This window comes from Bidens hawaiensis, unplaced genomic scaffold, assembly GCF_021521415.1.
Source record: "Bidens hawaiensis isolate Kalapana, Puna unplaced genomic scaffold, B.hawaiensis_p1.1 tig00004364_1, whole genome shotgun sequence".
Classification (NCBI taxonomy): Eukaryota; Viridiplantae; Streptophyta; class Magnoliopsida; order Asterales; family Asteraceae; genus Bidens; species Bidens hawaiensis.
Window position 1 is genome coordinate 365,011 of NW_027491263.1, and position 20,824 is coordinate 385,834.

Genomic DNA, 20,824 nt, shown 5'->3' on the forward strand with positions numbered 1-20,824 from the left:
ACAACTTTATGCCTAAAGTTGACAAAGAGAAGAGAAGTGCTTATCTACAACAATTCAAAGATGTGTTTCAAGACATCTTTGAAACAAGGCTGTTCCACCACCATTCAACAACAACTTTATGCCTAAAGTTGACAAAGAGAAGAGAAGTGCTTATCTACAACAATTCAAAGATGTGTTTCAAGACAAAGAAGATGTTGCAGATTTGTACAAGAATGTTGAGGTGAGTGAAGATGGTGAATTTGTTATGAAGAAAGAAATGAAACAGGAAAAGTCAATTGGAGTTCAAGTCTCTGAAGATGACCTTGATTCAGATGAGATGGATCAAGATGATCTAAGTGATTTGAGTGATCAAATTACTGAAAAAGAAATTCAAGCTGCTGAAAAAAGAAGAAAATATAGAAAGCCTGAATCTGTTGATCAACTTCCAAAGTATCCTCCAGTTACACATAAAATGAAAAGAATGAATGAGCAAATGAAAAGAGAACATGTTTCTTTTGACATTTGTGAAAAGAAGAATGTGTGTTACAATGCTGTCAGACCTCCAAGCAAAAGGTTTTTGGAGAAGTTGGAAAAGAACAAGAAAAAGAAGGTAAATAAGGAAGAAATGGATATAGAATATATTGCTCCTATTTATCCTATCTTTTCAAGTGTTGAAGACTTTGATGTGGGTGAGGTAGAAACTGTTGAGGAATATGAAAGAAGGAAGTCAAGATATAGAGAGAATGAAGATGATCAACCACCGGACTTGAAAAAGGTTGTCTTTGTTAAAGGGAATGTGGAAAGAAGTGACATCAGAATGGCTGAGTTTGTTCCATTCTCAATTGATTTTGACAATCTGAAAAACAAAAAGACAATTGGTGTAAGAGAGCCCAAACCAAGTGAAAGATTCAGGAGACCAAAAGAACATGAGATGTTCAAAAGAAAGGTGTGGTGTAGAAAGTGTGATGAATATGGACACCATACTGATTCATGTAATGAGAGACTTAAGTTTCAGCCATTTCATGTCCCAAATAGAACAAAGTTTGGTCAAGATTTTTTTTTGTACAAAGAGAAGTATGCCTTGTATTTGGGAAAGGGAAATGTGAATAGAATAGAGACAAGAGTTGAAGTGAAGGCTGAGACAAAGAAGAAGATGCATATGACTGAAAATGTGAGAAGAAGTAAATCACCTCAGAAGCAAAAGCAGGTGATAAGGGAAAACCAGTCATTGAAATTTACCAAAAATACTCATTCAGTCAAGTCTGATGAGTCACAAGAATCATCAGGCAGTGAGAAATCAAAAAGAAAAACTGTATATCAAAAAAGGAAACAAGCTGTACTCACTGGTGATGAAAAGTTCTTGTTAAAACATGGATATGAACCACAAGGTTTCACATGGAAACCTAGAACTGAAGCTAAAATTGAAGCTGTGACTGATGTAAGAGACTTCTCAGAATCTAAGGACTATGTCTTACAAGAAAAGAGAACTGCCTCAGTTGAGCTTGACAATTCAGCTTCACTTGTCAAGACACCAAGAGATTGTGGTTATGAAATTGACCATTCAGACAACTTGGAGATCACTCATGAAGATCCTGAACCTACTACACTCACTTCCCAAGCTGCCACTGAAATTGACACTGATAAGTTGCAAGTTGAAGAAGCTTGCATCTCATCACTGAACTGATCAAATTTCTCTTTGTGCAGGAACAGGCCACTCCATTGAATGATATATGGTATATGGATAGTGGTTGTTCTAGGCACATGACTTGTGACAAGAGGTCACTTGTGAATTATGTAGAGAAGTATGAGGGTCCAGTTGCCTTTGGGAGTGATGAAAATGGAGGAAAGATTGTGGGTAAAGGGATATTGACAAATGGGAAGGTGTCTTTTGACAATGTCTTTCATGTTGAGGGACTACAATACAATTTGTTGAGTATATCTCAAATGTGTGATAAGGGTTACAAAGTCAGTTTTGATGATTCTCATTATTTCATCTTAAAACCTGAGTTTGTGATCCCACCTGAAATGATTATGATGATGGCACCAAGAAATGGCAACTTGTATGAGTTGAATATGAAAGATGCTATTTCAAGAGGTGGTGCATGTTTTGTTTCCAAAGCCACTGAAAATGAATCTAAATTGTGGCATAGGAAGTTGTGTCATGTGAACTTAAAGAATATGAATAGACTGGTCAAGGGTGAACATGTGATTGGTTTACCTACAAGAGAATTTAAGTCAGATGATCATTGTGACTCATGTCAGAAGGGAAAACAACACAAGTCTACTCATAAGACAAAGCTCATCAACTCAATTGATCAACCACTTGAGTTACTTCATATGGATCTTTTTGGTCCTGTGAGTGTACCAAGTATTGGAAAGAAAAGATACTGTTTGGTGATCATTGATGACTATTCAAGATATACTTGGGTTTATTTCCTAAGTACCAAAGATGAGACTGCTGAGTTGATTAAGGGTTGTGTCACAATGATTGAAAACAAGCTGAATAAGTGAAGATGCTGAGAAGTGACAATGGTACTGAGTTCAAAAATGGAGTTATGGAAGAATTTTGTGCTATGAAAGGAATACTGCAACAATTTTCAGCTCCAAGAACTCCTGAACAAAATGGTGTTGCAGAAAGGAGAAACAGAACACTAATAGAAGCTGCAAGAACCATGTTGGCTGATGCTAACTTACCTGTCACATTCTGGGCTGAAGCAATCAACACTGCTTGTTATGTTCAGAACAGAGTGCTTGTGAACAAAAGGCATGATAAAACTCCATATGAGATTTTCAACAATAGAAAGCCTTACATCAAGTTCTTCAAGTCGTTTGGCTGCAAATGTTTCTTATTGAACACTAGAGACTATTTGAACAAGTTTCAAACTAAGTCACTAGACTGTTTCTTTGTTGGATATTCTACTCACTCAAAGGCTTACAGTGTTTATGTGAAAGATCACATGAGTGTAATAGAGTCATCTGACATTATTTTTAATGAGAATCAATTCAACACAGTCAGTGGTGCAACATGGCTGTTTGATCATGAAAAATTGATAAAGTCATTCAGGATTTATTCTGAAGACTTTGATGATACATTCTACAAGACCAGTGTACTTGAAGAAAATAAGAAGCAAGAACTGGACTTAGAAGAATTGTGGAAAAAGGTTGCCAGGAAAGAAAAGGAATACACTTTTGTGAATAGCTCCTCAAACAATGACATTGAACAAGATCAGGAAATGACAAGTCAAGATAGTACTGATGTACAAAATGATCATGTTCATAATGGGAGTGACACAGGCAACAAAACAAATGATGAAGAAGCTGCAACAACAGCAAGATTTCAAGACTTATTTCAAAGTTTGAATCTGGGAAACAATGGTGCATCCACTTCAAGACAACACAATGATGAAACACCAGTGTTTCATGATGCAGAAGCTGATTTGATCATTGAAGAACCTGAAATCAATGCAACAAATCTTGACACAAATTTGTCTACAAATATGATAATACAAACTCCTATTGTTGAAAAGAATCATCCTGCTGGAAATATCATTGGTGACCTGCATGAAAGAGTAACAATGAGTCATTCTGAGATAGCTAACATCTGTCTGTACTCTTGCTTTCTATCCCAATTAGAATCAAAGAATATTGCTCAAGCTTTAAAAGACAATAGTTGGGTAGAGGCAATGCAAGAGGAATTGGCCTAGTTTAGAGATTTACATGTATGGGATCTTGTAGACAAGCCACATGACAGATATGCAATAGGAACCAAATGGGTGTTCAGAAACAAAAGGGATGAAAGGGGTTTGGTGATTAAGAACAAAGCTAGACTTGTAGCACTGGGATGTCTTCAAGAGGAAGGGATAGACTTTGAGGAAGTGTTTGCACCAGTTGCAAGACTGGAAGCCATAAGGATTTTTCTTGCATATGTTGCCTCAAAGAACATTAAAGTATTCCAGCTTGATGTCAAATCTGCATTCCTTAATGGAAAGATTGATGAAGAAGTGTATGTGACTCAACTACCAGGTTTTGAGGATCCCATGTATCCAAACAGGGTGTATAAGCTAAACAAAGCCCTTTATGGTTTACATCAGGCTCCTAGAGCATGGTATGATGAGTTATCAACTCATTTACTTGAAAATGGCTTCACAAGGGGAGCCATTGACAAGACACTCTTCTACAAAAGACAAGGGTCAGATTTGCTGCTTGTACAAGTCTATGTTGATGATATCATCTTTGGATCTACAAATGAAAAAATGTGTTTGGAGTTTGAAGAGGTGATGAAGTCCAAGTACAGCATGAGTTCCATGGGTGAAATGAATTTCTTTCTGGGACTACAAGTTCAACAAAAGGATGAAGGAATCTTCATTCACCAAGCTAAGTATGTGCAGGACATTCTGAATAAGTTCAACTGTCATGATTACAAGGCTGCCTCAACTCCAATGGACACCAAAGAAAAGATGATAGCTGATGAAAAGGGGGAGTCAGTTGATGAACATGAATACAGAGCAAAGATTGGATCTCTGATGTATCTGACTGCAACAAGACCAGATATCATGTTTGCTGTGTGTGTATGTGCTAGGTTCCAGTCAAATCCAAAAGTCTCCCACATGAATGCTGTGAAAAGAATATTTAGATATTTAAAGGGAAGACCAGACTTAGGGATTTGGTATCCAAAGAACCAATCCTTTGATCTGATTGCATATACAGACAGTGATTATGATGGATGCAATATGAGTAGAAAGTCAACATCAGGGGGATGCCAGTTTTTGGGTGAAAGGCTAGTGTCATGGCAATGCAAGAAACAGACCACAGTGTCAATCTCCACTGCAGAAGCTGAATATGTTGCTGCATCTGCTTGCTGTGCACAAGTTCTCTGGATTCAGAATCAGATGCTGGACTATGGTTTGAACTTTCTAAACACCCCTATTCTGATTGATAATACTGCTGCATATTTTACTGTTAAGAATCCTGTGCAACATTCTAAGACTAAGCATATTGAAATCAGACATCACTTCATCAGAGATTGTAGTGAACAAGGTTTGATTGAAATGCAAAGAGTTGATACAAGTGATAATCTGGCTGACCTATTCACCAAACCACTTGATAGAACCAGGTTCAACTTTCTTTTGAAAGCCCTGGGGATGATCAACTCTGATGAAATCTGATTAGGGATGTGTGCTTAGTTGTGTACCTCTATGTGCTACTTGAATATTTTAGAAGAGGTTATACAAGTTGAATATGTTGATGAATATGTTGTTTAATATGTTTTGATTATGTCACTGTTTTGATGTTAACTGATAGGTGCTTGAGTAACTATTTGTGCAATTTGGTTGAATTTGATGATAATCCTTGACTATCTTGTTAACTGATCTGATGTTATGATAAGTAGTTTGATCTGTTTAGGTGAGATTGATTGCTTATCTGATGTCATGAGTAATCACGTGTTTATGGTTACTTGAATATGTTCTTAATCTGATCTTCTGAAGTTGTTAAGATAGGATAGACATTGAATGATAGTACAGTCTGTTTTTCTTGATGATGATAAGAATGATTAAGATTTGAGTGTGTGATGCAACTGTTTGTGTCAAAATGTGTTTTATGTCAAAATTAAGTGATTCAATGAAATTTATAATGAATTTTTCATAAATACTATATTTTGGTCAAAACATGAGCAAGTTGATTAATGGTGTAGATATATGATAAGATTATTCAGTTCAAGCTTTTAAGAAGCATAAAAGAAGGATTTTTATAGGGAAAGGTCTCAAGTAGTTATTTTTGCTGAAAATTATGTCATTTGCCCAGTTGGAAGGACATGCACTTGTGTATGTTTGGTCCTTAAATCTCTATAGATTCAAAGGATAGCCATTGACCTGAAAACTGAATGCATTTGGGGCAATTATGACTTGTTTCTTATTCCTTCACTTAAAACTATGTCAATAACTCTGACTTTAAAAGGACATATACTCACATGTATGTTTGGTCATGTTGACCACTTTTGGTCAAAACAGGATAGCCATTAACTTGACAATGAAGAGGTATTGGGGTGATTGAATATTAAACTGTATTTATGGGAAATGATAGTACATTGACTACTTAGCTGATCATATGGAATTATTAGGCTAAAAAGGCCTTAGTATAGTCATTAACATGTATGGTTACTTTCCCATGATGATGTAAAATCTAAGGTGATATAAACATAATGAATATGCTAATCTTTATGTGGAGATGCATGGTTGTTTTGCATGTCTCAAAATAGATCTCTCCGAATGATATGGCAGAAAAGTGATTACCCAGTCATACACAAGCCTGTTGTTATTTGGTCAACCAAAATGAAACATTTTTTTTGTATGACAAAGAACATGCTTTAAGAAAATTTTGAGAAAATATCAAAAACAAGGGGAAGAATGAATAAATCAACCAAAAGTTGATGAATGTTTTAAATATTTTATCAAACAAGAGGGTTACAACAAGAACTACAAAGATGTTGACAAAATCTGTCTCATCTTGAATGAAAGGCATGTTGCTAACTGTAAGTCCAACGTTCAATCTCTATATAATAAGTTCTGTTATAAGAAACTATTTTTGACCAAATACAAGAGGTTGGAGTCAAATTGGGGTGATCTGGGGAAAGTCAAATAAGCTTTGAGAAGAGATATGAGGCATCATAGCACAGTGTTGACCATTATTGCATTATGCTCAAATTGAACCTTAATCATATCACCAAGGAGATGAAAATCATGCTAAGTTTATACCTGCTGTTAACCTATCTAAGTTGTCATAATAATGCTGAGAGTGAAGTAATGAGATAGCTACTTAGTCAATATGATCCCATTCCTGAGATCTTTTCAGTTTATAAAAGAAATTGTTTTGAAATGAAGTATAACTGGAATTTGATCTCTAAATGCACCATTTGCTCTTAAACTATGTTCTGAAATGATACATAACTTAGAAATGTCTTTGAAAAGTGGTTTAAGTCAAAACATGTTGCATTTTGCCTAAAATAGGCTGAATATGTAAGTTCGAGTAAGGTTTGATGATTTTTAACCCTCTCGAGCACAAACTGTTTGAATATGTATTTTCGGGTAAGGTTATTGAATTATAACCTTTCCGAGTACAGAATAGTTGATTATGTTTGAATATGCAAGTTCGAGTAAGGTTTGATGATTTCTAACCTTCTCGAGCACAAACTGTTTGAATATGTATTTTCGGGTAAGGTTGTTGAATTATAACCTTTCCGAGTACAGAACAGTTGATTATGTGTGAATATGTTGTTTCGGGTAAGGTTTGACAACTTTCAACCTTTCCGAGTAAACTTAGTCATTTTTGACTAACATTATGATTTTCGGGCATGCTTTGAAGTGTTTACACTGTTGCACTCACTTTCCGAGCAAGCTTGAAGTCTTGAGATGATTATGTGTTGAAATAGCTAACTGTTAACAAGAAATTCTTGTTTCGAGTAAGCTATGCATGTTTTATGTTCGCTTCGAATAAGCTATGCATGTAATATGCTGATTGTGTTTTCAAGCAAACTTTGTGAACTTAAGTGAGTACACCAAGTAAGCTTTGTGTGAATATGTTGTTAGGAAATGTTTGTTAATCTTTCCGGGCACGCTTAGATGTTACTGTTTAAGTTTGTCATTTTTCGGGTATGGTTTGATATGATAAGTTCCCTCGAACAAGGGCATACCTGATGATTGAATGTGTTTATCCTAGCAAGCTTAGTGCTAACTTAGGATTTTCGAGCAAGCTCTATGAAATTTTAGACTATAGCACACTTAAATGTTTATGTGTTTAATTTCATTCCGAGCATGCTCTGTGATATATGTGTTTATGATTTCTTTGAAATTATAAGTGTGTTCGGGCAAACTTTGTTTTCCGAGCACACTTTATATTTCGGGTACACTTGTGTTCCTTCAATATACTTGGTAATTTTCAAAACCTAACTTTCCGAGTACACTGTCTGCTAGAATTTGGTCTCGAGCACACTTTGTATTATATGAAAGTTATTCGAGTATACTTTGCATAAGATTGTTATCCGAGCACACTTTACATTTGAAAGAGTGCTCGACACAATCTTCATACAAGCATACTTGAATGAATGCATTGATTGAATATGTGAGTTAGTATGATGAAATTGTTTAGACTGATACTTGAATGAATACGTTGTTTGAATATGTTAGTGATTATGATTTTTAGGGTTCATGCTAGATAAGTTTTAATTTGAATTTGAGAAATTTTTGGGAGGATCTTAATTGATTCTTAATAAGAATGTTTATTTGATAACTCTATTTGATTATTTGTCTTGCGATTTATTTCTCAAGAAATCAAGTATTTCGGGTAAGCTTTCTTCATTATATCTTAACTTTAAATTAATTTACTTGATCGAGCAAGGTTTAAATAGAGAAGTATTCGGGCAAACTTCACATTCAAAATGAAAAGTTTTCGAGTAAAGTTTGACCGAGTAAGGTTTGTTAGTGGAAGAAGATCGAGTAGACTTTGGATAAATTAATTTTTCGAGTAAGGTCTTATAATTTTAAATGAGATTAAATGTTTTTAATATATCAAGTGGATAACGTTACTGGTTGACAGCTAGTAATTCACAAGAAGACAAAAAGCATTTAAAACCCACTTTCAAAATGTATAAAAGAGGGACTTAGGCAAATTTCTTCTACATTATTTCCCTCTATCTCTCTCCTTCCACTGCAAATCTCTCTTACTAAGAAAAACAACCGACTTATCGAGTTCAAGATTAATCCAAACCCTAATTTTTATCAGCCACTAATTTCCGACTCGGTAAGCATAAAATTTTATATTTTCCGATCACGATTAGATTGTTATTGTGACTTGATTATGTATTCGAGTACTAACACTCTGTTTATGTGTTTAGGTTATTAATTTGTCGAAGAACAGGTTCTTGAAGATTTCTTTCTTTCTTCTTCATTTTTATAACTTGAAATTGTCTAAAGTTTTAAACTTTATGTCTAATTTCACTTTGAATATGTTTGTTTATGTTTTACAGATATGGCAGACAACGAGCCGAAGTATGTGTTTGAGCCAAAGCACAATATGTGCGCACTACTACAAGTAACACCAGAAAATGAACCGATGGCTCGAATGATCTTATGGATGGCACGGTCAAACATTAGCTTTGCTCTCACTGAAAGCCCGATTATCTACAGAAATCACTCCTTGGATTTCTGGAGATCAGCAGAGCTTATTGAAGACGGTAATGAAAGACGAATCGAGGCAACCGTGGCCAGACAGGAGATACAAATCACTGAAAGATTGATCAGAAGATGTTTAAGACTGAATGACGATGATCACAATCACATCAGCTTCGATACAAAGCATCTGTTGAAGATTTTCAGAGAAACTATGGGGTATCAAGGAAATGTCCATGAGGGACAGTTTCAGAAGGGATTATTTCCAATGTTGTACAGATTTCTGATTCATCACATCATACATGGATTTGCTCCGAGAAAGGGATCATGGACTCTGATGAGTCTTGATCTAAAATGCCACCGTTGGAACAATCTATGATCTGTCATTTAATTTTTCCAAGATGATCTTTGATGGGCTAGTGGGGAATCTAAAGAAACCGGAAAGAAAAAGATTTTTACAGTACCCGAGATTCCTGCAGATCATATTCAATAGCACACTACAAGATTTACCAACAATTGGAACCACCCATAAACTGCAAGATCCCGATGCCTACAAGAGAATAAAGAATCCTGGTGTCTCTAACAATTTTGATGCAAGTATTCCATTGGAAATTCTGCCATGGTTATTAAACCATGATTTGGCTATAATGCCTGTGCCTGAGCTGAGCTCAGAGGAGGAAGAAGGGAGTGATGAGGAGAGTGCTAAAGGAGACTCTAATGATGATGTTGATGGCAATGATGGGGGAGATGGTTTGGATATGGAGGTTATGGCACCAGTACAGGGGGAGCAACATGAAGAACTTGAACAACCTATCCCTACACTACCACAATCACCACCACCTACCTCACCACATCAAACATCACCTCAAACCCTTACCCTAGACCAACCAGAAACATCCACACATCAATCACCAACACCCCAAACCCCTACCACAAACCTACCTGATTTTGAACCATTTACTACATCAAACCCTACAAGTCCACATGATGATATGTCACTAAGAAATACTGAGTTGATGCTTGAAAATGATGAGTTGAAAAGGCAAGTGGAGGAGGTTAGGGATGAAAATACTGATATGAAAAGAAAGAATGAAAAGCTAATAAGTGAAAATGAACTGTTATTGAAAAAGTTAGCTGATGCTGAATTGTTAATTCGAACCCTGGTGCAGAAGGTTGAGAAGACCTCAGCTGCCCCAAAACAGGGGGAGAATATAGATGAGAATGATATGGTCATGACTGATATTGAAAATATTGATGGTTTGATGAGGATCATGAATGAATATGATGATAGTGATGAATCTGTAATGGATGTGAGAGAAGAAGTAATCAATGATGATGTTGAGAATGTGCTGACAGAAGAGTTGACTGAGATTGTGAATGAAGAAATGAGTGTGGAGAATGTGAATGTGAGTGCTGCTACTGAGGAACTAGAACACACTGAGCCAAATGATGATCAAGAAGCTAGTTCCAAGAGGGTAGAGCATGACTCTGAATTGGAAGACTTATTTAGAGAGATTGATGAGTTTGGAAGTAATGAAGAAGAAAATGAAGAATAGTTAAGAAAGAGAAAAGAAAAGGGTAAAGAGATAGCCACAGATGAAGAACCTGCTGTATATGTTGAAAAAGATGTAACTTTTGTGGATACTGCTGCTGCTGCTGCTATTGCTGAGAGAGAAAGACTTATTAAAGAATCAATGGAAAGGGAAGCAATTGCCCATTCCTTGACTGAAGAAGAGTTGGCACAGCAGGACCTATTGATCAAAGAAGCCAATGTAGCAAAAGAAATATTTCAAGATGTGGCAGATCAAGAGGTTATTGAAATTCTGGTGAATATGAACAAAACTCAAGAGTTTGATGACTCTTTGAGAAAGGTGGTTAACAAGTTTCAGGAGCAACAATCGGAGACTGTTGAACCATCAACCAATCTTAACACTGACATGATTATACCTGAAGAGATTGGGGAGTCAATTGCATCTGCAGCTGCCAAGAAATGGGCAGAACAGGTTAAGAAGGATATGAAAAAGAACTCTGCTAGTAACTGGGGAGAAAGAAGATATGAAAAGACCTATCAAAGAAGAAAGAAATCTGCTGAACAGACTAATGATGAACCAATCAGGGCAATCCCCTTGAAAACACTGAAACCAGGAGAAAAACTACCAGGGGTCCCTGATGTTGATGTCCCTGATGTTGATGTTCCTGATGTTGATGTCCCTGATGTTGATGTTCCTGCTGTTGATGTTCCTGATGTTGATGTTACTGAACCAGAGCATCCTGCCTCTGATGAAACAAAAATAGATGCCATGAATGATCTATCAGATGATGAGGAGGATGACTCTGAGGAGTCTGATGAAGAGGGTGATACAACCCTGATCAAGGAGGTAAAAAAGTTGATACAAGCTCTACTGCTGAGACCCCTCAAGCTGAAATGACTTATATTCAAAGGGGAAACATTGAAATTAATGCAGAGGAAGTCTTAAAGAAAGTTGAGAAGAGAAAGAAAAATACTGAGCATTATAAAACTTTTTTGAAGGTTAGAGGCTATCTTGAAGCTGCCTTAGAAAAATACACTGCTGAACAAATTCAAGATCTTTATAACAGTGAGAAAGAGATAGTTGCAGAAAAGTTTGTGAAACAAGATGATAAGACGGAATTGGAAGAATTAAAGAAGAAATATGATGGCATGTGTGGGTATTTGATTGAGAAAGGCATGAAGCCTGAGGTTGTGAGAAATCTGAGCAAAGAGGCAGTATTTGGCCAATATTCCAAAAGGAAAGAGAAAGAGTTGAAAAGGGTCTATACTGAGAGCACAACTCAAAAAGAACTATCTAATGAGCCTCCAAAGAAGAAAAGAAGAATTCAGACCTTAAGGGAGAAGGAAAAAGAGCAAGTCAAACCTGTTGAAATTCCTATCCCTCAAGATGATGTCAAATCTGAACAAGAAACTGAACCATTTATGCCATGGGAGAATGAGGAAATGATCAGCATCCTAAGAAACATAATGACAAACAAGAGAGGGATGACTGAAGAAGACTTTAATGTGTTGGAGAAAGAGGACTTGAAGACTGATGTGTGAAAATGTATAATATAAATAAAGAACGAATCACAACTAAGCTTTAAAAACCAAACAATCTATCCTAGTTCACACAAACGGCAAGTGTACCGATCGCGTATAGCACAGATAAGGAAAGTCCGGATATCGAACTCGAAGACACGTGAAAACGTTTATGATTAAGAAAACTCTAACTAAGACTCACCAAAATAATATTTAAATGATTTATTTTAGAATTTATTAAACTACTTAACTTAATTAAACGAAAACTTTTAACAAAACTCTTTGAAAACTTTGACTGCAGTGATAAAAACGTCTACCTAGGAATGAATCATGTTGACAGAAATAACAAGACAATGGATTGAAAATATTCAAGACACCGGTTATAAAAGATGACACAACTAAAACTTGTTTAAGAAAGTCAAATTACCTCTCAGTCTCTCTAACAAACTCTAACTTATTTTAGTTGATTTTAAAGAATAAACCGGACAAACAATTATTAACGTGTTCAAATACCGACTCACCTCTCGGTCTCATCGACACACTAACCTAATGGAAACGAATACTATGCAACCAAGGATAGAGGAACAATTTAACTTAACCCAAATTAAACCAACTAATTGCACATAAACACTCAAACTTGACAAGACAAAAACCCGCTCTCGCGCGGTCTTAATTCTAACAAGTAAAAGCAATGAGACAATATTACTTCTTATCACCTCTCGGTCTCAAAGAAGGTGTATTTTAACTGATTTTAGATGATTATATTACCCACTTATCCCTACGGTTGTACTTCCCGCAAATAAACCCAAAACACCAAGTAAAGAGCTTAACAAGCAATCAATTAATCAAAACCGATTCAATTAACTAATGCAAGAGGATTATAAGTAATAACAAATAAAAAACAGCCATCATACACAATCTAATTCATGGTTTAGTTAAACTTTACATAAATAATTTAAGTCTTGAACATTAACAATCCATTAAACAAGTTAAAACCACTCAACAATCATCTATCCTAGGTAGAACAAACAAGTTTAGCCTAACATAGATTTTGGACAGCCATGCACACTCAAAGTAAACATCATAAACTTCAATATAAACATGATAAAACTCATTCAAGATCCAAACACAATCAATTATAAGTCAATCTATCAATCAATTGCAAAACAATGTAAAACAAAAGACCAAATCAATCAAAGTTAGGGTTCTTGAAAGATAAACAAAGTTTAAAGATGTATACTCAAGGTTTATGGCTGAGATTTGTAATTGTTTGAAGCCTCTAGCTGCTGCCCCAAGGTTCCTTCTTCTTCCACAGCCGTCACAGCCCTCAGCCGCCTTGCCTTTCTTCCTTTTTTTCTTCTTTTCTTGCCGGCTGAAAGTTTCGATCGGAACTTCTTGCTGTTAGGGTTTTAGGGTTTTTAATTTCGGGATTTATGGATCAAGAATGGCTGGAAACTTATTATTTTAACTTAATATAATATTATACAAGGCTCCTAACTTGTGGGCTTGGGTCGGGCCTTGATTAAACTTTGAAACTTTGACACTTAAACCCTCCAAGTTCTCTTTTTGTTGCCTTTTTTTCCACATCTTTCCATAACCTACACAAAACATTTCAACTTTGTAAAACTTTGCACTTAACCCCCTAAACTTACATAAATTTGATATTAAATCATTAAAACATTATAAAATTGTAAGGAAATATAAGTGTGTTATTCAACACATCAAACATCCCCACACTTAAGACTTTTTCGTCCCTGAAAAAGATTTTACTGCAGTTGGATCAGAATCGGAAAATCAAAGTCAAATCAAACATATAGGTTAGATTTTAAAGCTCAGAAAAACGCAAAAACCGCGATCATCGATATTGTTGTCCACCTAAACGCAAAAACCGCAAAAACCGGGACAAATAAGATCCGACAATAATATTACTTAGTGGTTTACACAATTAAGACCCGCTTATTTTCTGCTTTTACCAGACCAGACCACCCCAACTTGACTTAAACCTCAAAATTAGCAGAATTAAAACTTTGTTGCTCAATATTTATGAATAGTTAAGACGATCAAGGGTATTGTTTATCCACCTAAGCTTAAGCATCAAAGTCTACCAAGCAGCCATTAGATATGATTAAGGTTCAATTATTTATAGCCAGTGCTCCCCACAACATGACATACCCCCGTTATCAAGCAATACCCTAAATCCATAACAATAGGTGAGTATGCAAAATTTTATCTGTAGGGCTTACATGTAGCGTGTCCCTTGTGGTTCGTTTCTTAATGGTAATGAGACGCGAGCAAGGGGACCCCACATGGCTAACAGCGTGGATGATCAAGTCTGTAGTGTATTTGTACTTTCGTACTGTTGTGATCATGTTTATAGACTTATAAGGGTTTTGCTCTTTGGCTTTATTTTAAATATCCACAACCCCACTTAGGAATTGTGAATACCCAGCTAAATAGATTGCATACAGACCCATGGTCTCCGGACCCGAAGCATCCCATCAATACAGGATTTAAGGTTATAAAACCATACGCCGATGAGGTGTAAAACACTAAACTAGCATTTTAAGATTTATATCACAGGCTACACGGCATACTCTAACGTTAAACCTACCCAAGCATCATATGATAACATATTCAGATTTTTTTAAAACTCATGTATTTTCACTTTTTCATACCAAAATTTGAGGCTTGAGTATGGCCCGACCTTTCATTGCTTATTTTCCACGGACAAAACGCTTTACCCACAAAAGATTTCCGTTTAACCGTTTTATCAAATTTGCCCTTTCATTTTCAAGGCTGAGCCTACCGACACATCCCAAGTTAAGTGCGTTTTCTTTTATTTATCTCATATTATTAGTAGTTTGAAAAACCGATTTCCGAATAAAATCATCATCTCCGACTTTAATGCAAAAGAAACTAAAAACAAGGGACATTTTTTTCTTTTTTTTTTCTTTTTTTTTTCTTTTTTTTTTCATCACACTTGAATTTTTTTATTTTTTTAAATTTATTTTTTATTTTTTTTATTATTAATTTTTTTTTCTACAACTAAGTAAAATAAATCCCATCCCCACACTTAGAACGGAATCGTCCTCGATGAGAACAAGGAAAAGAAATAAAATAAAACGTAAAGCATAAAATTAAAACTTTAAAGAACATAAATTAAAATAGAGAACGGGTTACTCCCCTGGTTTAGATGCAAATTCTTTATCAGCTGTGTATGTCTCAAACGAACGACCGTATAGCATTACATTCGCGGCCGCAACCTCGGGTGAACCAGTTCCAAAACGCCATCAGAGCTACCATGCGCATAATAATACCTGTAACAACTCAAACTCGCTCGCATGTAGCGGCGTACAAAACAGAAAACAGAAACATAAGAAATAAACATATTTTTGTATTTTTGTTTATTTTTATTTTTTTTTTATTTTTTTTATTAAATATTTATTTTTATTTTTTTTTGTATTTTATGTTTTTATAAATATAAATAAAACAAATAAAAACAGAAAGTAAAGGGAATCATAATACAAACTCTACAATTCGGGCTGTCTCCCGAGTGATGCATCCATCACGACTATTCCTCGGTGAATGAGTCAAGGTAGAACACCTCGACTGTCTGATCAGTTATCGGCTCTCCAATGTAGTGCTTCAATCTATGGCCGTTCACCTTAAACTTCCCGCTTAGATCTTGTATCTCAATCGTGCCATACGGGAAAACCTCAGTGACCGTGAACGGTCCCGACCATCGGGATTTCAACTTTCCCGGGAATAACCTCAATCGGGAGTTATACAATAAAACCTTATCCCCACACTTAAACTGCTTATTACCCTTCAGCTTTCTATCATGCAGTTCTTTCGTCCGCTCCTTATACCGAAATGATTGTGCATATGCGTGATCCCGGAGCTCCTCCAACTCGTGCAACTGATGGAAACGTGTACTCTCAGCGACGGATAAATCTTGATTAACCCTCTGAAGGGCCCATGAAGCGCGGTGTTCCAATTCAACAGGAAGATGACATGCCTTCCCATAAATCATCCGAAATGGTGGGGAACCAGTCGGAGTCCTGTAGGCTGTTCGGAAAGCCCACAGAGCGTCATCTAATTTCTCGGACCAATCCCGACGACTTGAACCAACCGTTTTCTCGAGAATACGTTTGATTCCCCGATTACTCACTTCTACTTGCCCACTGGTCTGTGGGTGGTAGGCGGTCGCAAGCCGGTGGGTGACCCCATAGCGCTGCAACGGCTTCTCCATCTGTGCATTGCAGAAGTGAGTACCTCGATCACTGATCAAGGCCTTCGGGACTCCAAAACGGGAAAACAAACCTTTTAATAATCTCACTACAACTCGGACGGCGTTAGTGGGCAATGCTTTGGCCTCGACCCACTTGGAAACGTAATCAACAGCCACAAGAATGTACTTGTTCCCTCTAGAAGATGGGAACGGGCCCATAAAATCGATACCTCAAATGTCAAAAACCTCGCATACCTGAATCGCATTTTGGGGCATCTCATTCTGGGATGAGATATTACCAACACGTTGACATCGGTCACAATTTTTAACAAACTCATGTGCGTCTTTGAAAATAGAAGGCCAATAGAATCCAGAATCAAATACCTTCTTCGCTGTCGAACTCGCACCGTGGTGACCTCCTGTCGGTCCCACATGACAATGGCTCAAAATCTGCCATCCCTCCTTTGCATCTACACATCTCCTAATTAACTGATCAGCACCAACACGGAAAAGATACGGGTCGTCCCATAGGTAGAACTTAACATCAGCAAAGAATTTCTTCTTTTGCTGGTAAGACATCTTCGGGAGGTATCCATCAGCAAGATAGTTTGCGAAGTTAACGAACCATGGAAAACCCTCCTCCTGTGCCTTAACGAACATGATACTTTCCGTCGGAAAACGGTTGTTGATCCTGCCCCCCGAATCTCCTAACTCAGCACCTTCTAGACGTGAAACATGATCGGCCGCAACATTCTCGGCCCCCTTTTTATCACGGATCTCAATATCAAACTCTTGAAGCAACAGGATCCAACGGATAAGACGAGGTTTGGCATCCTGCTTGCTGAAGAGATAACGAATAGCAGCATGATCCGTATAAACAATCGTTTTGGACAAAACCAGATAGGACCTAAATTGTCGAAAGCGAACACCACAGATAAAAGCTCCTTTTCGGTGGTGGTATAGCTTTCTTGTGCGCCGTTTAAGGTCCGGCTCGCATAGTAGATCGGATGGAAATATTTATCCTTCCGTTCTCCAAGAACTGCTCCGACTGCGAAGTCGCTCGCGTCACACATCAACTCGAATGGTGACGACCAGTCGGGAGCAACCATGATCTGGGCGTTAACGAGTTTGTCTTTTAGAAGATCAAACGCCTCGATACACTGCTTGGAAAAAACAAATGGAGCATCCTTCTCCAAAAGTTTGGTCATGGGTCTCGCGATTTTAGAGAAATCTTTAATGAACCGGCGGTAGAACCCGGCATGACCTAGAAAACTACGAATGGATCTCACAGAGGTGGGTGGGGGAAGATTAGAAATGGTCTCGACCTTCGCTTTGTCAACCTCAATCCCCGCACTCGAGATCCGATGTCCCAGAACAATGCCCTCACGAACCATAAAATGACACTTCTCCCAGTTAAGGACTAGGTAGGTATCAACGCAACGGGACATCATCCTCTCAAGATTAGATAAACAATGATCGAAGGAACTCCCAAATACGGAAAAATCGTCCATGAACACCTCCATGGAGTCCTCGATCATATCATGGAAAATGGCCACCATACACCTCTGGAATGTGGCCGGAGCGTTACAAAGTCCGAACGGCATACGTATGTAGGCAAACGTACCGTAAGGGCAGGTGAAAGTGGTTTTCTCCTGGTCATCGGGAGCTATGGGAATCTGGAAATACCCGGAGAAACCATCCAAGAAGCAGTAGTACTGCTGACCCGCTAAACGCTCCAACATTTGATCAATGAAGGGTAAAGGAAAGTGGTCTTTCCTGGTGGCATCATTCAGTCGGCGATAGTCGATGCAGACTCGCCATCCCGTCACAGTCCTCGTGGGAATAAGCTCGTTCCTCTCGTTGGTGACGACAGTCATACCACCCTTTTTAGGAACCACTTGGACTGGACTCACCCAAGCACTATCAGAAATGGGGAAAATGATCCCCGCATCAAGGAGTTTAATGATCTCCTTCTTTACGACCTCTTGCATTTTCGGATTGAGCCGCCGTTGCGGCTGGACGACAGTTTTGAAATTTTCCTCCATGAGGATTTTATGAGTGCAGAACGAAGGGTTGATACCCTTGATGTCGATAATCTTCCAAGCAATAGCCTCATTGTGCTCTCGTAGCACCCTCAACAATTTCTTCTTCTCGACCTCGGTCAAAGCAGATGCAATGATAACTGGAAGCTTCCTCTCTTCATCTAAAAAAGCATACTCAAAGTGGGAAGGTAAATCCTTAAGCTCAAAGGAAAGAGGAGGACTCTCGACTGAAGGTCGGTCCATCGGATCGTCTCGTACGATCTCAGCAAACACGCCAGACTCAGGGGTATGCGACTCGGTGTCGTCATTTAAGGACTGATTGGTTACGGCAACCATTTCAATCTCCGGAATCTCCCTATCAAGAATCTGGGTGTCGGAGGCAGATCCTCCACAAATTTCGCTGAGAAACTCCTCGACATGCTCCATGATGGTATCAATGAGGTATAAGGAGTCATCAGCAGACTTGGGGTGTTTCAGTGACTGTCGAACGTCGAAGGTGACGTTCTCATCCCCAACTCTTAATATTAATTTACCTTCGCAGACATCGATCAATGCCTGTGCAGTGGCAAGGAATGGTCGGCCCAAGATAAGTGGGACACTATCATCATCGTTCATGTCCAGGACGACAAAGTCCACCGGGAAAATGAACTTTTCGACACGAACTAGCATGTTCTCGACCACCCCTCGGGGGTATTTCACAGAACGATCAGCAAGCTGGATACTCATACGGGTAGACCTTGGCTCGCCTAAACCCAACTTGCGATACACGGAATACGGCATGAGATTAATACTGGCACCAAGATCTGCCAGTGCATGAACAACCGTATTATCACTCAAGATGCAGGGAATCGTGAAACTCCCAGGATCAGACATCTTTTCCGGTAACTTTCTCTGCAAAACTGCAGAGCAACCAGCACTCAGCTGGATGGAAGAGACCTCATCTAACTTCTCCTTATTAGAAAGAATATCCTTAAGGAACTTTGCATATTTCGGCATTTTAGTTAGTGCCTCAAGGAATGGAATGTTAAGGTGAAGTTGCTTTAGAAGATCAAGAAATTTAGTGTTCTGCTCCTCGTCTCTATCCCTGCGGACTCTCCCGGGAAATGGGAGTCTAGGCTTGTAGACTCTCGGTGGTGTGCTGGGTAATGGCTGATCCTCGGCCTGTGCTGTACTTCCTGGGCTTTGCCTCTGACGCACCTTGGCCGGTGGAGACTCCATCTGAATCTCCTCGTCTACCTGCTCCTCTACATCTACCGCAGGCCCCTGATTCACTGGCTCACTACGTGCCCCTGCACCGCTCCTCGTCGTCACCGCCATCGCGAAGGCCTTCGGATTCTGCTCAGTGTTACTCGGAAGTTTACCTGGCGGCCTCTCATTCAGACGATTCGCTATCTCTCCCATCTGCCTCTCAAGATTTTGAATTGACGCCCCCTGATTTCTCATGAATGACTCGTGTTCCCGAAATTTCTCTTGAGTCTCTTTGTGACGGGAATCCTCTCGAGTCATAAGCTGCGACAGCATCTGAGTCTGCTGTGCCATCATCTCCTCCAGCGTGGGCTTCTTCTCCCCACCACTCGCTCCTTCACCGGAATCCTGGAATAGACTCTGACGCGGCTGGAAGCCGGAATGATTTCCATTCCTCCAGTTAGGATTCTGGTTACCTCTCCACCCCGAATTATAAGAATTGAAAGAATTAGGGTTTCGGTTCGGATTGTTAACATAGTCTACAACCTCCTCCTGGAACCTACAGGGCACTGAACGGTATCATGCCCTCCTCTACAGATCTCGCACAACTTACTTTTCACCTGCATGTCCTTCACAATCTTCGCTAACGCCTCAACCTGTGCCGCGAGGGCAGTGTTCGTGTCGACTGAATGTATGTCGCGTGATAACGCGTCGACGGATTTGGTGCTCTTAGAAGGTGGTCGCTGGTATCCACTCATGGCTAAACCGTTAAATAAGGCAATGCACTCATCGGTATCCTTTGTCGTCAATAAGTTGCCTCCTGCAGCAGTGTCAAGCATATTCTGAGTCACGTAAGTCACTCCGTTATAGAACTTTTCAACAACCGCCCAGTCCTGCAAGCCGTGGTTCGGACATAAAGCAAGTAGGTTTTTGAATCTCTCCCACGCCTCGTAGAAACTCTCAGTGTCCTCCATCTGGAAAGAATGAATCTGGTTACGCAAACGAGCGGCCTTAGCCGGAGGATCGTATTTTTCCAGGAACTGGGTCTGCATAGCGGCCCAAGTAGAAATGGATCCCTGTGGGAGGGACTCAAGCCACAGACTCGCCTGATCAACGAGTGAGAACGGAAAGATGCGGAGTTTGATGGCGTCTTCGGATACGTTGGCAAGATGAA

The 20,824-nt window shown here is 38.6% G+C and overlaps 1 pseudogene; it reads right to left on the reverse strand.

Moving 5' to 3' along the window:
• The window catches only part of LOC143626435 (uncharacterized), a 104,725-nt pseudogene extending 84,317 nt beyond the window's left edge, over positions 1–20,408 (reverse strand).
• Between the last annotated feature and the right edge of the window lie 416 nt (positions 20,409–20,824).